Below are 7,015 nucleotides of genomic sequence, written 5' to 3' on the forward strand. Positions count from 1 at the left end.
AATGAGGGTCCCTGACCACTGGACCACATTAGTCCTGCCTTCTGAAGTCTTAATTAGTTCTCCTCAACCTGGCACACACTTGCTTCTGGAACTCACAGAAGTGAGAGGGTACAATGCCACCCGCACAGCAAGTATTGAACAAAATATTGGTTGAGGATGGCAGTCACCAGGCCTGCTGGTGCGGGGCTTTGCAATAACAGTCAGTTTAAATCTCTGAGCATCGGCAGCAAGATTTCTGCTCCCTTTTCTAATGCAGGCAGTTCTACCAGCATTCTTCTGAATGATATTCAGCCACTAGCTCAATTTGGAAGCAAAATGATCTTAACAAACAGTGGCAGACTTGACAGACAGGCTGCTGAGCCTGGGGACCAAAACAAAGAATGCAAACTAAAAGAAAGGAGGGGTTGATGGCAAAAGAAAGAGAAAAAAATAAACACTACACAGAAAAACAAAGAGTATAGGACTAGATACCTCAAGTCTACAACTCAGAAATGAGCTATGAACATAACAACAGATTCAAGGGTGGAAACCATGGGGGTGCATTGAGGCAAGAGAAGAGGGCAGCATCTGTTTGGAATTTTGATGCTGAGATAGACACGGGGCTAGCAGCATAATAGCAGAATATATTTGACAGTAAGTAACATTTGAGAGGTTTCAAAAGACAATGAGTGTTAATTCTGTCCTGTTTTTCACTTCTTGAACTATAGTGACATACCAAAATCTGCTATTTTTCTAAGGGGACATTGTCAGATACAATGGAAACTCTGAATACATTTTTTCCTCTGCATTCATTAACTCTGGCCCTTATCCACAGGCCTATTTCAATCTAAATTGGATTTTGGATCACTGGTACTGAGGCACTGCAATTAATTAACAATAGAAAAATAATATTTATATCCAGACCTAACAACATCTGACATTTAAACTATTCTGCCAGTCGGGCAAATTCCATTCAACAAATTTTAATTTTAATGAACATGACAGGCCACAGTTTACATGATAGGCCAAGAAGCAGAACTAAGTTGATCTCTTGGCATGTGCTTTCAGTGCCTGGCCATGCTGCAGGAGAAATGAGCTGGGAAACTGTCAGATTAACAGAAAGACCCGACCCCCAATTCCACTCAGACAGACCAAGGACATACCATGCCCATGAAACTGTCCTTGTTTCCTATGCAAGCTCAAAGTTAAATACTTACTGGCCCTTATGACATACTAGCTAATTTTTGTATCTTTGGGTTGCTGACATTTTCTTGGGGGTACTAAAATCCCTTACTCCTTCCTAATTAAAAAGTGATAAACGTTTTGCAAGCCATCCAAATAATGTGCAAAGTACACAAGAGTTGGAACTGGTGCAGCTTTTCAGTTGGCACGGACTGGCCTTCTGAATTTTTCCAGATGGTGTATCTCAGTAAGTCCCCAATCCCTGACTCAAGTGACGGGCACTGTCAATATGATGCTGAGACAGAAAATGTCTTTAAATGCTGTCTTATTTTGCATTACACTAACACCATGGGCATAACATTTATTCTTGCTGAAACTTTCAAATTTAAAGTAGTTTTCATTTGTCTATGATTCATTCAAACTAACACAAGATAGTACAAATGGGAAAAAAAATTCCACCTCTATGAGAACCATGTAAATTTTCTAGAAACCAATGTCAGAGAGCAGATCTCCTTGCTTGCCTTCCTATTGCTCCTCTAAGGAATACTGGTCTAAAGGACACTGGATGAAATAGTGTGGACGGATCAAAACCCATGTCTGCTACCCCAAAAATACAGATGTAAAAGAGAGAGATGAAGTTGAAAAATGCAAACTATACATTACAAGGCAGATAAAAGCTTAGCAAATATGGGAAACAAAATGAAAAAGCTAACCACAAATAGCTGGTAGGACCTCTTCTTATTGGAAAGGTGTGTATTTCTAGTTCGCATACCTAAAACACTCCTGAAATAAAGTTCCATTTTAGAAGTAAGACCTATTTGGAGTATAGATTTGGCTGATGGGTTACAATCTCAACAACTGAAATAACAACCTTCACGGTGATACTTCTTAAGCCATGTCTCTGACTAGATCCAAAATGGTAGCTATGCTCCATGTTACTTTTAGATATGGTTATGATACCAGAACATTAATAGAAGGATGACATTATTTCTGCTATATGACCTATCTGAGACTCACTAAGGTTTCATGTAAGTTGACACCATACAGAATGTGGACAGATATATACATTAATTACAGTAACAATCATATCTGAGGGCTTTACATGCATTCCCTCATATATAACCCTGAGATAAGGGGTATTATGAAGTGCATTACACACTAAGGAAAGGGTAGGTACAGTCAACTGACATTCCTACGAGGTGCAGTCCAAAGTTACAGACATGTAAGTTGCAGTTTAGGGACAAATCCAAGTCTATCTCCCTCTAACGTCTGTGCTCTACACAACACAGTGGCATATGACGGCATCCACAAGGGAGACAGCATGAAAGGAACCGATTCCTCTTGGCAATAGTCAAAATATCTTTTAAATATCAGGTATAAAACATTTTCCGACCACCAGATGCTTATTTAATTTTGAAAAATCAATTTTATGAAGTTGCTATGAGTAGTTTCATGTGTTAATGCCTGCTTATATTCTTGAAAAAGTATAGGCCCTATGGATCTAAAAATGTCTTTCTGAGAGTCAGGAAGAAAAACAAGACACTAACTGGATGAATGAAAAATGTTTGACAGAACACAAATGAATAGAATCTGTAACTTTAACATGCCCTTGTGGGTGGCAGGGACTAAAATGGTCATATCAAATTCTGAACACAAAAGACTTAACATGCTTATTGTTGTAAACAAAGGCATTTGGTTAAATGAAAGTTCCATCAAAGCTTAATAACCAAATTCAAGTGAACACAAAGTAAAGGGTTATATACTTTCTGTGGTTTCAGTAATAGCTAATCTAATAATGGTAAATGGAGGGTTATTGTTGATTCCTTTGCCTCTGTTTCATAAATTAGATAAAGCAACCTGGCAGTTACAGTACTTTAGAGTTTTATTCGACTAAGTGATTTTAAAGCTATCTCAAAATATAACAAAGTCATGACTTGAATGATTGTTGAATTGTACTTTGCTTCTGTCACCACGCTACAACTTTTCACCAGTGTTAAGTAAAAAGCTTCCTGTTAACTAAAACAATCATATAAATCACAATTTCCTTCTACAGAATCAAGCCATTTAGAAGGCAAAGTGTCACTGATACAGTATTATCTGATATTCCGTTTCACCAGGGCCAAGCTTGTGAAATATAAACTATAAGAGCAGTCAAGTGCTATTTATTTCTTCTGACACAAAACCCAACAACAGTAGAATTTCTCAGCTTAATGATTTTTCATAGCACATTTCCAATTTTCTACTACAGTTTACTGATCTGGAATACTAAACAGATTTCTTCCCAGGCTAAAGAACACACAAAGCCTATGCCTCGGGTCCCATGGGCTGCGCCTCCAAAGATGATGGTAGTGGTGCTTCATCAGGCAGCTGATGGGAAGGAATGAGAACCAACCAAGGCAGTGCCCTTACTGAAACGATATGCTCCTTCAATCCTTTTGATAGCAGGAAACGCATGCCAAGCCTCTGCACCTGGTTGAGGCTCTGCACCTGCGGTTGAGAGCTGATGAGTTGTCCTTCACAAAGGCAGTCTATTTTCCTCCATTTTCCCCTCGTGCCCTGATATGGTTACTTTCAATTACCCTGATAGCCCAGGAAGAAAAGTATCCCACTCTCCAAACTTCATTCACATAGTAAGAATCTGCAAGCTGTTCTGTATGGCAGATGAGGACCATGTGCTGCAGTAACTTGTTCCGCCTGTCAGCCTCCAAGAACCCACAGCAATGAGACACAATCGTGAAGACATTACTAGAGAAGAAGCAGGTCAAATACATGGTCACTTGAGAACAGAATGTCAACTACTCTTTCTACTTCAGTAATTTGATGCAGTGGTACTCAAAGCATATACACACAGAGAAATAAAGAAAAGAAAGGAGTTCACTGCTATTATCTTAATGCCCTCACACCCCAGCACAAGTAAACATAGTTAAAATGGCTGTTCCCATTTGCCCTTATGAAACTTTGTCGTCCTCCACCCACTAAGTCAGGAAATGTTTATTAACCATCTAGGATGAGTGGTAAATGTTGAAAGCAGGCCCCCTGCCCTCACTGCGTTCACAGTCAAGGGTAAAAAACAAACGCTAACATGCAATTGAGATTAACGTAAGAAAGGATGCAAAAATCAGAAATGCAAGGTACTAAGGGAATTTATAATACCAAAATTAATCAAGTCTTAGTGTCAGAAAAGATTTCCCTATGGAAGGGACATTAAAATATTATGAGTATAATAAAGGCACCCAGGTAAAAGAAGAGGGGGAAAGAGCTAAGCACAGGGCTTTCCTCCTCAAAACGATTCCTTCTGAAGAAACCATTATGATAAATAAGGGCAGCAGTGGAAAGCTAATGGAGAAAAGGAAGCCACAGAGTCCACCACCAGGAGTAATTATCTTTTTTTATTTTAACCCCTAGTTTTAAAAACATGATTTTAAAAACGTTTAAATATGAGTGTAACTCTGTCCTATCTTGCTACATAAGGGCAAAAGTTAATTACAATCACAGTTTCTGACCGATCTGCATATTAAGGTAGATTTTACTTTAAAAAATCTAATTCATCCTGACTGCGCTTATTTAAACCCATGGGTTATTTTTAAAAATATGTTTTGACAGCAGTGAAACTTGTGGCACATACAATACCAAGAGCATAAATTTGCTCATGGTACAAGTATGTAAAAATTAACCCAGGCAGCCAGAGAATGTAATTTTTTTTAAAAGACTAACATAGCTATGTTTACCCTGATTTGAATATTATACGGTGTATATATGTGATGAAACATCACATGCTACCTTGTAAGTATGTATAATTATTTGTCAATTAAAAGATAAAAATAAAAGACTATACCAAAAACATGCTAAAATAGAAATGAAAAAAATAACCCTCTAATATTTGGTAATAAAAATCTTGATTTGTTCTTACACAAAATTGTTTCAAATCATCATTCATCTCTTTCACAGAATACAACTTTTTTCTATGGGATCAACAAATTGCAATGGAGAGGGGAAGCTAGATATATGCAGTATGCTTGCCCTTTCTACAAAATCCCAGAGTATGCCATTTGGATTATTTTCTTAACAAACTCAAAATCCATCCCAAGAATCCCAAATCAATAAAAATTGCACTAGCATAACTGAGGGTTGAATTTGGCCCTTAAAAACTGAATGACTGAGTAGGGCTACTAACGTGGAGTTTTTTTAAATGTCTTTTTTTTCCCCCATTCCCCTGCCCTCCCTTCACCCCCTCCTCCCTTCCCTATTTACAAAGACTTTGTTTCCATTTTTTCCCTTTTTGTATTTTTTCAATTCCCTTCTCTTTCCTCTACTCCTCCCACTTTCCCTACTCCTTTAAACCTTCTCTTCCTATTTCACAATATCAATTATATATTTTGATCCTTATTTACACTTTTAGTTTTTCACACTAGAGAAACTATTCAGTATTTACACATGTGTCCTATTTATCTCACTTAAGAGGATGGCCTCAATATGCATCCATTTAGCTATAAATGTCTCTATTTTCTCATTCTTTATCACTGAGTAGTACTCCATTTTATAGAAAAACCACATCTTCTTTATCCAGTTTCCAGTCGATGGGCACTTGGGCTGTTTCCAAGCTTTAGCTATTACAAACTGTGCCTCTATAAACATAGGTGCACATATATCGCTGTGGTATGATTCTTTTAATTCTTTGGGGAAGATTCCCAGTAGGAGAATAGCTGGGTCAAATGGGACTTCCAGCCCTAGTTCTTTGAGGTATCTCCACACTGATTTCCACAGTGGTTGCACCAGTCTGCACTCCCACCAACAATGGAGTTCCTTTCTCCCCACAGCCCCGGCAGCATTTGTTATTGGTTGATTTCTTGATAGCAGCCACTCTTTCTGGGGTGAGGTAGAATCTCAGTGGTGTTTTCATTTGCATCTCTCAAATGACCAGTGATGTTGAACATTTTTTCATATGTTTATCTGCTGCTTTTACTTCTTTGTCAGACTTCATTGTTTATACCTGCACAAAGTGGAGCTGTGGAAAACAACACTCTCAGTATCATGGGGTATGGAGAAGAAGTAAAAACGTATCTGTTATCTTCTGTTTATCCTGGGTTTTCCAGGTTTCCTTACTGAAAGATTTATTTGTGGTACACGACAGTATGTTATAGATCTCCAAGAAGGGCCTAAACAATAGGGCGATCTCTTGCTGTCAAGACGTAAGGGAAAAAGAAACCCTTCTGCACTGCTGGTGGGAATGTAAGTTAGTACAGATACTATGGAAATCAGTATGGAGCTTCCTCAGAAAACTGACAATGGAAGTACTCTTTTACCAATATATACCACTACTTGGTATGTACCTGAAACAAAGTCAGCACACCATAGAGATACAATACTTATTGCAGCACAATTCAAAACAGCCTAGGTGGAATGAGCCTAAATCCCCACTATGATTACATCTAGATGTTCCCCCAAAGCCTCATGTGCTCATAGATGAGACTTTTGGGAGGTGACTGGATCATGGGGGCGCGATACTCATTGTGGCCTGGAAGGATCTATCTCCTCCCTCTTCCCTTGATCTCTCTCTGCTTCCTGCCTGCCATGCCATGCTTGAGCTCTGCCATGTCCCTCTGCCACGCTGCCCTGCCTTGGAGCTAGCCCACTATGGACTGAATCCTCTACAAACTGTGAGCCAAAATAAACCTTTCCTCCTTTAAGTTGTAGGTGTTGGGTACTGAGTCCCAGCGATGAGAATGTATCTAAGACAATGCTCATCCCCAGATGAATAGATAAGGAAAGTGTGAGGTTTTTATATATATGGTGGAATTCAGTCATAAGGAAGAATAAAATTCTGTCATTTGTAGGAAAATGGATGGATCTGCAG

This window comes from Heterocephalus glaber, unplaced genomic scaffold, assembly GCF_053883595.1.
Source record: "Heterocephalus glaber isolate CG9 unplaced genomic scaffold, H.glaber_assembly_v1.0 deba00001472, whole genome shotgun sequence".
NCBI lineage: Eukaryota > Metazoa > Chordata > Mammalia > Rodentia > Bathyergidae > Heterocephalus > Heterocephalus glaber.